We start from the raw sequence: 14,401 nt of genomic DNA on the forward strand, positions 1-14,401 counted from the left end.
AAAAATTCGGAATTTCCGTCTCCTTAGGTGGCAGGGTGAATGAATTGAACTTTGAAGAAGAATCCACAAAGCTCAATTTATCGGAAGTCCAGAAATCCAGATTAAAAAGTGTAATAGATTTCTTCCCGTCATCCGACAGAGATGGTCTTGGCATGACAACCTTAATCGAACATTCGATTTATACCGGCAATGCCAAGCCAATAAAACAGAGGCATTACCCTTTGTCACCCGCGCGTGAAAAACTTCTATGTACGGTGATTGATAGGATGATAAAACGAGGAGTTATTGAAGAAGCCCTAACATCATCGTGGTCTTCTCCTGTCGTTTTAATAGTCAAGCCGGATAAAGTTAGGTTCTGCTTAGATTCGAGAAAGGTGAACGATGTTACAATAAAAGATTCATACCCAATCCCAAACCTAGAGGGACTTTTGAGCCGCCTTCCTCCAGTTCACTGCATTTCAAAAATTGATTTGAAAGATGCCTTTTAGCAAATCAATTTAGACCCGCAGTCTCGCCCAAAAACCGCATTCACAGTTCCGAATAGGCCATTATACCAATTTAGGCGTATGCCATTTGGACTGTGCAACGCTCCTCAGACGATGTGTCGTCTTATTATATTATGTGGCCATGACAACCCTTTTATCGGGTCTCGGCCTGAAGCGCAATGTGCCTCCACGCGACTCTGTCCTGAGCGCGTCCTATGTGTCGTCTTATGGATCAGGTAATACCCTACCAACTGAAATCTCACGTATTTGTCTATTTGGACGACCTCCTGGTTATGTCATCAAGCTTTGACGATCATTTAAAGCAACTCTCAGAAGTTGCGACTCGTTTACGGCACGCCGGCCTAACGATCAATATCAAAAAGAGCCAATTTGGTCTTCGGAAGGTCGAATATTTAGGTTACGTTGTAGGCGAAGGAACACTACAAGTAAACCCGAAAAAGATCAGTGCGGTATCTGAGTTTCCTGTCCCCAAAAGTCAAACGCAACTAAGACGCTTCCTTGGCATGTGCGGTTGGTACCGTCGGTTTATATCTCACTATTCGACAATAACAGTCCCACTTACAGACCTACTTCGTGGAAAGACTTTCACTTGGAACGAGGACGCACAAACGGCATTCGACGAAATCAAGCATAAGCTTTGTTCCGCTCCGCTTCTAGTTCATCCAGACTATGACAAGCCGTTTCTAATACAATGCGATGCATCTAAATGCGGAGTCGGGGGAGTATTAGCACAGTGCGACGAATTAGGCAACGAACGTCCTATCGCATATATGTCCCAAAAATTGAATGGAGCTCAACGTAACTATACAGTTACAGAGTTAGAATGTCTTGCCGTCGTGTTCGCAATCCAGAAGTTTCGTATGTATGTAGAAGGTCACAGTTTTACGGTCATAACCGATCACTCAGCCTTGCGATGGTTAATGAAACAAACAGACCTCAGCAGGAGACTAGCCCGTTGGGCTATTAAGTTACAAGGCTTTGTTTTTAAAATCGAGCATTGCAAGGGGGTTCAAAATGTTGTACCAGACGCCTTATCAGGGTCGTTCGAGGATTCGACCGAAATCGCAGTGATAGACGTAGACATCCTGCCAGAGATCGATTTGCAATCAGACACATTCCAATCGGACGAATACCGTCAGTTAAGAGACCGTGTACAAAATTCAAATTTACCGGGATTTCGGGTCGTGGATATCTATATGTATATTATAGAGCAGGCTTTGCCAGCGGAAATCCACAAGTTGACGACTACAAACTCTGGGTCCCAAGTGAATTGAGAGCAGGCGTAATTCAGTCTGCACATGATCAACCATCATCGGCACATGGTGGAGTAGCCAAATGTCTTGAGCGAATTCGAATAAACTTTTATTGGCCGAATATGGTAACCGATGTTCGAAATTATGTAGCTCGTTGTGATATATGCAAAACCTGCAAACATCCGACACAACGTCTTCGCCCGCCAATGGGTTGTCAAGCCACTAGTGAAAGACCGTTTCAACGGATCTATGTAGACTTTATTGGTCCATTTCCCAGAACCCGGAACGGGAACATAGGGACATTAATTCTCCTAGACCATTTTTCTAAATTCACTTGGCTTAAGCCTGTTAAGAAATTCACTTCAAAGGTAGTGATTGACTATTTAAAGGACGATATTTTGGTGTGTTTTGGAACTCCGGAAGTTTTGGTGAGCGATAATGGCACTCAGTTTAAAAGCCAGGACTTCGCAGCCTTTACTTCTAAGCACGGAATCCAACATATTTTCACAGGTGCGTACTCCCCGCAGACAAACGCGGCGGAGCGTGAAAATCGTTCAATAAATGCTGCTATAATAAATGCTAAGCTATATTCAATCAGATCAAAGATTGTGGGATAGTTATATAGGAAGTATAAACACTGCATTGAGGAATGGTATACAGTGTATATTAGACGAATTCCCGAGAATCCGAGCGGATATCGCCAAGCGAATGGCAAAAGCATATCAGAAAAACAAAGATGAATATGATTTACGTTCCCGACATCGAACCATTGAGGTAGGGCAGGAAGTAATAAAAAGAAATTTTGTCTTAAGCAACCAGGCTTCGCATATTAATGCCAAATTAGCACCTGTAGGAATAAAAGCTAAAATAAAGGAGAAACGAGGTCAGTCGTTATATTTACTCGAAGACAAAAACGGAAAAGAGCTAGGAACCTTCCATGCCAAGGATCTCTGGTGATGTACCCTTTTTCAGCTTTCATCTCCGGTAATATCACGTCGATAAAACCTGTGGTGTGAGGGTACGACTTAAAATACAAAAGAAAATTATGAAAATAAATTTTAGTTACATAAATATTAAGTCGAAAACAGCTGCGCGGTTAACCCAAATTTGGGCTGTTAAGGGCAAACTTTCTGGCACCTCGATATCGTCACAACTGAAGTACGGCAACCTCATTGACTGCCATTTTAAGATGCGCTGGATTTAAGTGTTCTTTTGCATTTAAACTCTTGAAAGGAAAAGACGCGAATCAAAAATTGCACCTCAACTTAAAACCCGTGAAAATAATAAACCCCAAAGTAAGGCCACAAAGTGGCGCAACAGCAACACAGAATTGGCCGTGTTGTGCGCACATTTTGGCAACTGCACGTGGGTGGGAAAACCTACAGGTAAGCAGGGAAAATATCCAAGCGCCAGGTGTCTACCAAAAGCCTTTTAATAGAACTCGGACGGGTAGTGCCAGAGAAAGCCACCGGCGACCGAAAAGCCCCCTCGGCGATCCAGAAGTCCCGGGCGAAGCACAGCCACGACAAGTGGTCAAGTGCGACCCATCTCGATCAGCCCCTAAACGTGCACGGAGCCGGACCAGGCTCAAGCCTCGAACGGCGAGGAGTCCTGCAGCTTCCGGGACGTGTGCGTGATTGGGGCAGCATAGGATCAGGAGAAGAGTCGAAACCTTGCGGACTGAGAACCTAAGAGGGAACCTCGTGTATACATAACCTCACTAACTCGTGCCGAACCGCATGTCGACATAAGCTAGCATCGGCCATGTGCAAGCCCGACTCCCACTCTCGTCTATACTGACAACATTTAAAAATCAATATCAGCCAAAACAATGGAAAGAGCGTACCAAGGCGTCGCCAGAATTAGCGCGGATCATTAAGTTAAACGGAATACTTATTTTTTGTTTCTTTCTTAGTTAATTTTCTTGTACTAGACCTGTACTCATACCTTTTTTTTCTATAGAGCATAATTCGGTTTTTGGCAACATGATTAGCAAGACCCCATAATTTTACTTTGAATTAATCACCCTTCATCAAGCCACACAGCGCTACAGGCCTGCAGACGTCGAGGGATTGGTTGGTGAGTACCCATATAATCTGATTGCCTAACTATGCTATTATAAAAGAAAGCGTATGAAAAATTAATCTATAAAAACTATTAAACTTAGTCTATTAGTCTATGGTATCTTAATCTATTAGTCTACCCCTTTTTACTTTTAGCTTTCGTATTCAAACTTTATTGAAATTCTAGCGGTTAAGACAATTTAATTTCAATTGATTAGGGTTAAAGAAAACCATTAGGAGTAAAGACTTAGGCTAAGTGGATTGTAAGGAGAAAGAAAAATGAAAATTAGAGTAAATAAATAATGGATTGTAAACTGAAGAACAGTTAAAATGAAGTAAATTAGATCTTATTTTTATGGGCACCTGAGCTAAACGATTTCTCTTTATATGGGTAAAGGCAGCAATAATTAATAAGTCTTTACAGGAAGGGCGGGCCAAGCAGAAGAACTATCCCATCTCAGTTCTTCAATAACAAAGGCTGTTTGTCGCATATTCATGTCCACCCGAAATGATTGTATCCCCTCCTAATCCTTTTCAACTCTGTCTACAAAATTTTATTGTGTGGCGGTGATCCTGATTAGGAAGTAACCCAACCCCCTGGACTCTCCACTGAGCCAGGCCGGTCCATTAGGCAGAGTGTCGGGTCAAGCAGCAGCACGGCGTTTAATGTTTATGTTTAAATAATGTTTATGTTTAAATAATGTTTATGTAATGTTTAGTGTATTTATTAGTGTAATGTTTATTTATTAGGCTTAAGTTTGTACAAAGGCTTTGTTGATCGCAAGCCGACTCTTTCTCGGCCGCTCGACTCAACAAGCTTTCTATAGAGAGTTTTAGCTCGCAGTGTCTAGGTCGGGCCGCCCTCTCCATTATTCGAGAGCTTTAGCTTCGCAGTGACCAGTCGGGCCGCCCTCTCTGTACTTTACTTGAGTCCCTGCATGCACCATAGCCGGTCTATCTGCGGATCATCCGGCTTGATCTGCATGCAGAAATAAACATTTATAACGTTCAAAATTAATACAAAATCGTCTTTTTATTTACGGCATTGAAAACGCTCAATGACCAAACACAGAGTATGCTACCAATCGGTATTCACTTCACCGTGTTCGTCACAGAATAAATGGCGCCCAACGTGGGGCGAGCAAGCAAGCGAAAACTAAAGCAAAAGTATATCCAGAATTTCACCATGCTTTTCCGAGCTTTCCCCAACATACCCTTACAGTCATCCATCTAGAAAAGTTGTTTTAGTTTCCGTAATCCTTTTCTTATTCTTCTAGGATTGCTGCGTTTTGGGAAACACCTCAAAAGCAGACCAGGGAATAAACTAAAGGTGTAGAACGTTAGATCTTATATATTTATTCAAGTCAAAAGAAATCGAGATTGTATTAATGGAAAATTCAGTGGTAGCTCTTTCTTAAACACTTGAAACCCTAATACAACCCATTAATATCTTAAGGAGTTAGAGAATTGTAGTTGTTGGAAAATTCAACAGTACCTCATTCCAGAATATTACGGCCTCAACTATTGTCATAATTCATTTAATAAGTTAAGTTGCCTAAACTAAATCGAGATTGATTCGTGCTGGAACAATTCAGCAGGATACTCTTCCATTTAGCGCAATGAACACATCAGGTTATTTAAGATTCAGTTTAAACGTGAAGATGCAGACAAAGCTATTGTAATATTAAAAAGGAAATCGTTATAGCAATGGATAAGACCCAGATTATCAGTTGAAAATGCAGGCTTCCGAATTTTGTTAGTAGTGCCAATTTGTAGCAAGTAGGAGCGTTAGTAACTGCATATAAATATCCTTTGTTGTGGTAAAATATTGAAAACGAAATAATGTCAGTCAGGCGCAGTCCTGAGAATATTTTGAGATTGCCCGTTGAGTTGGTGCAATGCTCCGTATGCAATGAATCCAACGCGTATACAGAATTTGTTGAAACACCCTGTAAACACCGTTTTCATCGCACGTGTTTAACTACGTGGTTACAGCAAAATGAAACATGTCCCAATTGTCGTCAGCTATGTCTACCCTCGCAGCTAATAGCACAAGGGAAACACAGGACGCTAATTTAGAAATTCCAAGGGTCCAAAACGGATCTACTTCAAACTCGCGAACAGGTGCCATCCCAAGAAATCGCCCCAATACTAGACCTACCACAAGATCAACAACTACTGGATCCAATAGTCGTCCAAGCATAAGTTCGCAAGCCCAGCGCTCACCACGTGTAGGAGGTTCGCAAAGAACAAATAGCGTTTCAGAAGGGAGAATTCAGGAATTCATAGCAAATGCGTTAGAATCTTACCAAGCCCAACTCTCTTCAACGTTATCAGATCAAACTAGTCTGGCGATGCAAAACCTTAACATACCGTCCTCCCAAAGACAATCCCTTGAATGGGATACGGAGCTGCCTCCAGCAGACCCCCTAATAAATCAGCCTTTTGATCATCACGTGTCCGTTAACCATAATATCTCAGGTAATCGTTCACTTGATAATCGTAGAGAGGACCACATCATCCGACCAGACCAAATTTCAAGCTTATTGGTTCACTGGAAACTACAGTTTTCTGGTTCACCAAAAGACATTTTTGTCGATGACTTTATATACCGGGTAAACGCGACGATCGTTGAATGGAAACTTTGAAACTTTGATTTGATTGTATGAGTACGACTACTGTGAGACTATAGGTCATAGATTCAAAGATTGTCCCCAGCCGCACCGAATATTTTGCTATGGTTTTGGCGCAGTAAATATGTATAAGCCATCATGTCCAAAATGTTCACAAAAAACGGGAACTTCCAAGCGGACAACCGTGCCAGTCCGAGAACGATTGCCCGAATGTAGACTCGGACGAAGACAAGAATAAAACGACCGAACATGTATCAATCCGCAAAGGATCGGTACAGTCATCTGACCATTGTAACACCCGGTCTTTTAAGCCTTATCATGTTCGACTAAAAGAATATAACGAATTGAGTCGAAAAATCTTTACAAACGATACCGATAGAAAAACTAGAAGTCGTTCAGCAACAAGACAGCGGGACTTCTGGAAATCAAAGCACCAATACAACAGATGTTTAATATCAGCAATAAGCAAAGTAAGCAATGACATTCGTCCTTTCGCAAATCTAGTTTTACTCGATGAGCCGTACTTAGCTTTACTAGATAGTGGAGCTAATAAAAGCGTAATCGGAGGAACTTTAGCTAAAAGTATTGTTTCGGGAAAATACAAGTTCTCTAAGGCGTACGGCAACGTACGAACGGCAGACGGAACGAAATATTCCACTTTTGGCACTATAACCATTCCGATTAATTATAATAACACAAAAAAAGATATGGAATTTTTAATAGTTCCATCTATTACACAAGAAGTTATTTGTGGGATGGACTTTTGGGAAAAATTCGGAATCTCCGTCTCCTTAGGAGGCAGTGTGAATGAATTGAACTTTGAAGAAGAATCCACAAAGCTCAATTTATCGGAAGTCCAGAAATCCAGATTAAAAAGTGTATTAGATTTCTTCCCGTCATCCGACAGAGATGGTCTTGGCATGACAACCTTAATCGAACATTCGATTTATACCGGCAATGCCAAGCCAATAAAACAGAGGCATTACCCTTTGTCACCCGCGCGTGAAAAACTTCTATGTACGGTGATTGATAGGATGATAAAACTAGGAGTTATTGAAGAAGCCCTAACATCATCGTGGTCTTCTCCTGTCGTTTTAATAGTCAAGCCGGATAAAGTTAGGTTCTGCTTAGATTCGAGAAAGGTGAACGATGTTACAATAAAAGATTCATACCCAATCCCAAACCTAGAGGGACTTTTGAGCCGCCTTCCTCCAGTTCACTGCATTTCAAAAATTGATTTGAAAGATGCCTTTTAGCAAATCAATTTAGACCCGCAGTCTCGCCCAAAAACCGCATTCACAGTTCCGAATAGGCCATTATACCAATTTAGGCGTATGCCATTTGGACTGTGCAACGCTCCTCAGACGATGTGTCGTCTTATTATATTATGTGGCCATGACAACCCTTTTATCGGGTCTCGGCCTGAAGCGCAATGTGCCTCCACGCGACTCTGTCCTGAGCGCGTCCTATGTGTCGTCTTATGGATCAGGTAATACCCTACCAACTGAAATCTCACGTATTTGTCTATTTGGACGACCTCCTGGTTATGTCATCAAGCTTTGACGATCATTTAAAGCAACTCTCAGAAGTTGCGACTCGTTTACGGCACGCCGGCCTAACGATCAATATCAAAAAGAGCCAATTTGGTCTTCGGAAGGTCGAATATTTAGGTTACGTTGTAGGCGAAGGAACACTACAAGTAAACCCGAAAAAGATCAGTACGGTATCGGATTTTCCTGTCCCCAAAAGCCTAACGCAACTAAGACGCTTCCTTGGCATGTGCGGATAGTACCGACGATTTATATCTCATTATTCAACAATAAGAGTCTTTCGAGGAAAGACTTTCACTTGGAACGAGGACGCACAAACTGCATTTGACAATATCAAGCATAAGCTTTGTTCCGCTCCGCTTCTAGTCCATCCAGACTATGACAAGTTTATAATACCATGCGATGCATCTAAATGTGGAGTCAGCGGAGTTTTAGCACAGTGCAACGAACGTCCTATCGCATATATGTCCCAAAAATTAAATGAAGCTAAACGTAACTATACAGTTACAGAGTTAAAATGTCTTGCAGAAGTTTCGTATGTAGAAGGTCACAATTTTACGGTTATAAGCGATCATTCAGCCTTGCGATGGTTGATGAAACAAACAGACCTCAGCAGGAGACTAGCCCGTTGGGCTATTAAGTTACAAGGCTTTGTTTTTAAAATCGAGCATTGCAAGGGGGTTCAAAATGTTGTACCAGACGCCTTGTCACGGTCGTTCGAGGACTCGACAGAAATCGCAGAGATAGATGTAGAAATCCTGCCAGAGATCAATTTGCAACCAGACACATTCCAATCGGACGAATACCGTCAGTTAAGAGACCGTGTACAAAATGCAAAAGTACCGGGATTTAGGGTCGTGGATATCTATATATATTATAGAGCAGGCTTTGCCAGCGGAAATCCACAAGTTGACGAGGGCGACTACAAACTCTGGGTCCCAAGTGAATTGAGAGCAGGCGTAATTCAGTCTGCACATGATCAACCATCATCGGCACATGGTGGAGTAGCCAAATGTCTTGAGCGAATTCGAATAAACTTTTATTGGCCGAATATGGTAACCGATGTTCGAAATTATGTAGCTCGTTGTGATATATGCAAAACCTGCAAACATCCGACACAACGTCTTCGCCCGCCAATGGGTTGTCAAGCCACTAGTGAAAGACCGTTTCAACGGATCTATGTAGACTTTATTGGTCCATTTCCCAGAACCCGGAACGGGAACATAGGGACATTAATTCTCCTAGACCATTTTTCTAAATTCACTTGGCTTAAGCCTGTTAAGAAATTCACTTCAAAGGTAGTGATTGACTATTTAAAGGACGATATTTTGGTGTGTTTTGGAACTCCGGAAGTTTTGGTGAGCGATAATGGCACTCAGTTTAAAAGCCAGGACTTCGCAGCCTTTACTTCTAAGCACGGAATCCAACATATTTTCACAGGTGCGTACTCCCCGCAGACAAACGCGGCGGAGCGTGAAAATCGTTCAATAAATGCTGCTATAATAAATGCTAAGCTATATTCAATCAGATCAAAGATTGTGGGATAGTTATATAGGAAGTATAAACACTGCATTGAGGAATGGTATACAGTGTATATTAGACGAATTCCCGAGAATCCGAGCGGATATCGCCAAGCGAATGGCAAAAGCATATCAGAAAAACAAAGATGAATATGATTTACGTTCCCGACATCGAACCATTGAGGTAGGGCAGGAAGTAATAAAAAGAAATTTTGTCTTAAGCAACCAGGCTTCGCATATTAATGCCAAATTAGCACCTGTAGGAATAAAAGCTAAAATAAAGGAGAAACGAGGTCAGTCGTTATATTTACTCGAAGACAAAAACGGAAAAGAGCTAGGAACCTTCCATGCCAAGGATCTCTGGTGATGTACCCTTTTTCAGCTTTCATCTCCGGTAATATCACGTCGATAAAACCTGTGGTGTGAGGGTACGACTTAAAATACAAAAAAAAATTATGAAAATAAATTTTAGTTACATAAATATTAAGTCGATAACAGCTGCGCGGTTAACCCAAATTTGGGCTGTTAAGGGCAAACTTTCTGGCACCTCGATATCGTCACAACTGAAGTACGGCAACCTCATTGACTGCCATTTTAAGATGCGCTGGATTTAAGTGTTCTTTTGCATTTAAACTCTTGAAAGGAAAAGACGCGAATCAAAAATTGCACCTCAACTTAAAACCCGTGAAAATAATAAACCCCAAAGTAAGGCCACAAAGTGGCGCAACAGCAACACAGAATTGGCCGTGTTGTGCGCACATTTTGGCAACTGCACGTGGGTGGGAAAACCTACAGGTAAGCAGGGAAAATATCCAAGCGCCAGGTGTCTACCAAAAGCCTTTTAATAGAACTCGGACGGGTAGTGCCAGAGAAAGCCACCGGCGACCGCAAAAGCCCCCTCGGCGATCCAGAAGTCCCGGGCGAAGCACAGCCACGACAAGTGGTCAAGTGCGACCCATCTCGATCAGCCCCTAAACGTGCACGGAGCCGGACCAGGCTCAAGCCTCGAACGGCGAGGAGTCCTGCAGCTTCCGGGACGTGTGCGTGATTGGGGCAGCATAGGATCAGGAGAAGAGTCGAAACCTTGCGGACTGAGAACCTAAGAGGAAACCTCGTGTATACATAACCTCACTAACTCGTTCCGAACCGCATGTCGACATAAGCTAGCATCGGCCATGTGCAAGCCCGACTCCCACTCTCGTCTATACTGACAACATTTAAAAATCAATATCAGCCAAAACAATGGAAAGTGCGTACCAAGGCGTCGCCAGAATTAGCGCGGATCATTAAGTTAAACGGAATACTTATTTTTTGTTTCTTTCTTAGTTAATTTTCTTGTACTAGACCTGTACTCATACCTTTTTTTTTCTATAGAGCATAATTCGGTTTTTGGCATCATGATTAGCAAGACCCCATAATTTTACTTTGAATTAATCACCCTTCATCAAGCCACACAGCGCTACAGGCCTGCAGACGTCGAGGGATTGGTTTGTGAGTACCCATATAATCTGATTGCCTAACTATGCTATTATAAAAGAAAGCGTATGAAAAATTAATCTATAGAAACTATTAAACTTAGTCTATTAGTCTATCTTAATCTATTAGTCTACCCCTTTTTACTTTTAGCTTTCGTATTCAAACTTTATTGAAATTCTAGCGGTTAAGACAATTTAATTTCAATTGATTAGGGTTAAAGAAAACCATTAGGAGTAAAGACTTAGGCTAAGTGGATTGTAAGGAGAAAGAAAAATGAAAATTAGAGTAAATAAATAATGGATTGTAAACTGAAGAACAGTTAAAATGAAGTAAATTAGATCTTATTTTTATGGGCACCTGAGCTAAACGATTTCTCTTTATATGGGTAAAGGCAGCAATAATTAATAAGTCTTTACAGGAAGGGCGGGCCAAGCAAAGGCTGTTTGTCGCATATTCATGTCCACCCGAAATGATTGTATCCCCACCTAATCCTTTCCAACTCTGTCTACAAAATTTTATTGTGTGGCGGTGATCCTAATCAGGAAGTAACCCAACCCCCTGGACTCTTCACTGAGCTAGGCCGGTCCCGTAGGCAGAGTATGCTACCAATCGGTATCCACTTCACCGTGTTCGTCACAAGCCAAAGAATAAGTGCTTGTCCAGTACTCTCCTATGAGATCCAGAGTTGAGTATCTGCTTGGATACTAGGGTTAAATGTATTGATTCCTTACGGTTTTTGATAATACAGAGGAACAGGTATGACCTCAGTGTAAAATTAAAAAGACCTTCACTGCAGTCGTTCGTGGTTCGTTGGAGAGCGTTGGAGTCATGTTGAGTGGAAGAAGCCTATGTTTGGAGGTTCGCCGCATTCTGCTAGCTTAGCTAACACCTCGTCTGGGGGCTCTGGCCTTTCATAGGTCATGTTAGGAGGAGCCCCAATGGTGTTACTCCAATGAGTTTCGTTTTTAAACTGAGTTTATTCCATACAATTTTCGTACACAATAAATACATGAAAGTCGTAAATTTATTTAAAAATTTTATCAACGCACTGCACGCTGACATGTTGCGTGACCCTTCCTTAAATGCGATATGCCATCACTTATGTATTTGTGTTAGGCGGCAGGTTATTTGGCAGGCCGCGTCGTGGAACCCGCTCTCAAATGTTTTCATTTTTTTCGTCGTGGAACCCGCTGTAAAAATGAAAATATTTGAGAGCGGGTTCCACGACAAACGGCTGGCTGATGAGAGAGGGAAAGAGAGAATTCTATTTTTAGATCGTAAAATCTTTGGAACGATGAAAGTTTGAAACGTTCAAATCGAACCAGTGTGAGAGCAAAGAGATCAGAAATATCTTCTACTACCCTTATTTTTCAACTCTGTTTTTTGTATGGATTCTCGCGCTTACTTTAAAACCAATTTTAAATATCATCAGATATATTTCGAGGGTAGCCTAGATGGATAGTACCCGCTCCTTATTCTTGGGGTCCTGGGTCTGATTTCATTAGCGGTTTCATAGGCGGTTTTTTCACTTTTTAGAAAGTTTTAGTTTTACGATTATATTTATATTTACTTTTATTTTTTTATTATTATTTTTTTTTTTACTTGTAATAAAATTTTTGTATTATTATTATTTCATTTTATGCGATAAATTTCATTTTTATAGCATTCTATTACATCTGTTGTAAAAATAAGTGACGGACGTGTAGGATGGCAAAATGCGGGATGGACTCCCTTGAAATTTTATTAGCCGGACATAATGAAAAACTAAACAATTTTATAATTGTAAAATTAAAAAAAAAATATAAAAAAAAGAAAAATAAAAAAAAATAATAACTATAAAAGAAAGAAAAAGTTCAAAGTCCTTACGAGGATTTGAACACAGAAAATTATACATTGAGTAACTACACTATGCATTACGCTACCACCCTGTCTCGATTTTCAGCAATTAAATACTATTTGATACTATTTGTTCTACTAACTACCACATCGACGCATTAAAAACAATAACGAGAAATTAAAATTGAAATTTGGAAGTCAAAACATTTTTACGCCGTCGTGCGAGCAGTCACCCATACATACAAAGGCTTACATTTTTGTTGACGGATACATGTAAAAAGTTCTAAAAATAGAATCGTATGCATGTGCGTTCCCCCCTTACCTACAAGCTCGACGAAAAAAGTTTACTGTTTTGGGCCCGGATGTCCCATCTATGTATATACATTATAATCTTTACTTTGACCAAAAATCCCTACACTGGGCAATGAACAGCTTGAAGCCTTACAAATCGGCTGGTCCCGATGAAATCATATCAAATCCAACATGCAGGCGATATCGCCATGAATTGGCTTTCGCACATTTTCAAAAGATGACTCTCTCTGGGAAAATATCCCAGAGACTCATGTTACGTATTGTGCTTATAACCAAAGCGAGAAAATCGTCTTGCAGGACCCGAAAAGACGTTAGACTAATTTTTCTATCATCCTTTTCGATTAGGAGCCTCAAAAGAGTCATCCCACCTAAGAACCTCTCTTAGTCTAACCCTTACATCAAAAGCGTTGCACTTCATGGGCTTGGCTTAAGGATTGAAAAATTTCTGTCTCACAAAGCATATGCTCTGGTAACCTTTTTAGACACAGAACCCAAACACCATAACTAATTTTTCAGTTTTTAACAAGATATTGATATCTAGACCAAGTACATTAACCTTTTTAGGGCCCGTCTGTTTTAAGCCCCGCAAAGGAGGTCCAATCCACTCTTTTATGGAACTTAGCATTCAATTCGATTCTATGCAAAATGGAAGAAGCGGGCTGCAAAGAAGTGGCTTACGCGGACGATGTGGCAATTATTTTCACAGGAAAATATCATCAAGCACTCTGGGCTCATGAGCTCAAAACTACAAACCCTAGCAAATTGGATAAGCAGCAACGGCCAAGACCTCCAGGGTTTACCCAAACGTGCAAAAAAAAAAACTAGTCCTCTAGAGAAAAAAGAAAGCTTAGAAAACTAAACTTAACCTACAAAATCCAGAACAAGCTGATATAGAGCAGGCAAAATTGGCGGCAATTAGACTAAGATAAACACATCAAAACCGATCATCCACGTATTAAAGTCTCCTTTAGACTTCCTAATCACTGCAGCATTAAGGAAGCACTAAAACATCTCAAAAGAGCAGACGGTGAAGTAAAGATATTCAGTAACAGCCAAAAATCTATTATAGATAGATTAAATCTATCGGATCTCTTCTCGAGATCCCACAACAGTATGACATTAGCCTCATTTGGGTCTCAGGTCACACGGTCATAACAGGCAAACATCGGATATAGTTGGCCCATCCTTATGAAATTTGGTAGGATGGATCAAAATTTAATCTGTACCAAGTTCCAGCTTTCTATCTTCAAAA

Source organism: Drosophila bipectinata, chromosome 3L (assembly GCF_030179905.1).
Source record: "Drosophila bipectinata strain 14024-0381.07 chromosome 3L, DbipHiC1v2, whole genome shotgun sequence".
Taxonomy (NCBI): domain Eukaryota; kingdom Metazoa; phylum Arthropoda; class Insecta; order Diptera; family Drosophilidae; genus Drosophila; species Drosophila bipectinata.